The sequence below is a fragment of the Octopus bimaculoides genome, chromosome 19 (assembly GCF_001194135.2).
Source record: "Octopus bimaculoides isolate UCB-OBI-ISO-001 chromosome 19, ASM119413v2, whole genome shotgun sequence".
Classification (NCBI taxonomy): domain Eukaryota; kingdom Metazoa; phylum Mollusca; class Cephalopoda; order Octopoda; family Octopodidae; genus Octopus; species Octopus bimaculoides.
The window spans coordinates 8,482,856-8,485,890 of record NC_068999.1 but is presented as its reverse complement, the minus strand read 5'-3'; positions in this window follow the sequence as shown (position 1 = coordinate 8,485,890).

Here is a 3,035-nt window from a genome sequence, read left to right as displayed (position 1 = left end):
CTGCACATCAAAGTATGTAATATTTAACCTGTTAGCCTTCAATATATGTATATGTATGCTGAGACCCCCTTCGGTCGTGACTGACCATGGGACTGCACCTAGAAAGTTACTCTCCAAGGTACAAGTCCGGGCAAGGTTGTTTATGGAAGACCAGCAGTCACCCATGCATACAGGCCTCCCCTCTCTACACCACCGATGTTATCCAAGGGAAAGGCAAAGGGGCCGATACAGTTTGGCACCTGTGACGTCGCAACTCATTTTCTACGGCTGAGTGAACTGGAGCAAAGTGAAATGAAGTGTCTTGCTCAAGAACACAACATGCAGCCCGGTCCAGGAATCGAATTCACAACCTCACGATCATAAGCTCGACGTTCTAACCACTGAGCCATGCGCCTTCACCTATATGTATACATCATCATCATCATCATCGTCGTCGTCGTCGTCGTCGTTTAACGTCCGCTTTCCAGGCTAGCATGGGTTGGACGATTTGACTGAGGACTGATGAAGCAGAAGGCTGCACCAGGCTCCAATCTGATTTGGCAGAGTTTCTACAGCTGGATGCCCTTCCTAACTATACATATATGTAATATATATGTACGTAATGTATATGTATATACAGGGTACGGCAGAAATACCTCCTACATTTTCAACTTTCACCTATGTGTTGCTAATAAACTTATGCAAATATGCCAAAGATGTTTTCATTTAGCTAATGAACAAAAACTGTAACCCTTTCTTTAAACAATAGTAAAATTAATTTTTCGTAAATGTTTCTTTTTCCTTTTGTAAACCTTTGAAATGTGAGGGGGGAGGGGGAATTTCTGCCGCACCTTGTATGTAATATATATCAGGCCTGTGCCGTCAGTAATTAGTCAGGGTAAGCAGTTGGTGACCTTTATGTAGTAAAACACACAAAAAAGATAAGCGAAGCACAGGCGCGTGACTGAATTGAAGGCAGATTTATTTCTGCCTTTATAGCACGTAAAGAAAACGCTGTAGGAATGTACGTGGCATGTGTAGTACAGCAGTTCTATGCGTAGTTTTGATACTGAGATTGAAAGGCAGGGTCGAATTATGCCTACCTAATCTATGAAAAAATAAAATATTTAAAAAAGTAATCCGAGTAACTTTTGTGATTTTATTGAATTAGGTGCAATATTTTGCCATGAAAGAAAAATGTTGTTCTTTTACTCTTTTGCTTGTTTCAGTCATTTGACTGTGGCCATGCTGGAGCACCGCCTTTAGTCAAGCAAATCGACCCCAGGACTCATTCTTTGGAAGCCTAGTACTTATTCTATCGGTATCTTTTGCCGAACCGCTAAGTTACGGGGACGTAAACACACCAGCATCGGTTGTCAAGCGATGTTGGGGGGACAAGCACAGACACACAAACATATACACACAAACATATACACACACATATATATATACGACGGGCTTCTTTCAGTTTTCCATCTACCAAATCCACTCACAAAGGCTTTAGTCGGCCCGAGACTATAGTAGAAGACACTTGCCCAAGGTGCCACGCAGTGGGAATGAACCCAGAACTATGTGGTTGGTAAGCAAGCTACTTACCACACAGCCACTCCTGCGCATACAATGTTATCGATTTATTTTATCCAAGGTAGGCAATGCCTATTTTGCCTACCTAGGCAGCACCTCCTTGATATGTATATATATATATATATATATCACTGATGTATATAGATCATTAACACCTGCTCTTTTACATTCAGATTCCTCGGTCAAATGTAATGGGTTTTTTTCACATTGTTTTGAATCAATCATGAATTGTCTCCTAGCTTCAAGATTTGAATGATGTGATTGTTTATTTCTAGAAAGACATTACAGGGTAGGTGTGATAGGCCTGATCTTGCTGGTTTGAACAAGTAGAATGTCTAATATATGTATATATTACTGATGTGCGAAGGCACATAGCTCAGTGGTTAGAGTGTCGGGCTCACAATCACAAGGTAGTGAATTCGATTCCCAGATCGCGCTCTGTGTTGTGTTGTTGAGCAAGACACTTTATTTCCACGTTGCTCCAGTTCACATCAGCTGTAAAAATGAATTGCAACATCACTGGTGCCAACTGTATCAGCCTTTGCCTTTCCTTTGGATAACATTGGTGGCACGTTGAGGGGAGTCTTGTATGCATGGGCAACTGCTGGTCTTCCATAAACAACCTTGCCCAGACTTGTCCCTCGGAGGGTAACTTTGTAGGTGCAATCCCATGGTCATTCATGACCAAAATGGATCTTTACAATATTACTGATGTCTATAGATCATCAACACTAACTCTTTTGCACTCATCATCATCATCATTGTCATCATTTTCTCATATGAAGATTAACAGCGCATGACCTCGCAAGTGGGGCCCAGTTAGAATTTTTTTCAGGTCGAGTAGCCCATCCCACTCAAATGGTCCCTGAATCAGGGTTGTTTAAGGATGTTGAACGAAACATCCATGTTTCCAGAGATGAATTAGCCAAACCCCAAAGAATTCCTCTCGACACATTATGATGCTCCTCCACTACTTCTGCTCATGATCAGAGATGCACATATCGTCAGCCACCAAGGGACATGCTCAACGGGTTAAGGTCAAACATCTAACAAGGAAATCTGTGGTATTGAGCAGAATATTTGTTGTAGCCCATCATTTTATACCAAGACAAAACAATGTACATGATAACACTTCCAATCAGTTAAGATAAGAAGCCATGAAAGCCATTGCCTGGTACTGCATCCGGGCATTATTATTATTATTATTATTATTATTATTATTATTATTATTATTACTACTACTATTATTATATTCACTGTCATTACAGTCCATCTATTATTCTATTTATCAATCACTGTCAGTCTCACTGAAGAGATGTAGTAACACAGAAACATGTCCATTGCATTCATCAGATACACGCCAGCGGGAATTTTTTTCTTTTAATTGCACGGATAATCCCAGTTAATCGATGTCTTTCAACCCTCCATATTGCATACGTGCGACCTTTCCACATTGTGTTTTCATGTAGTGA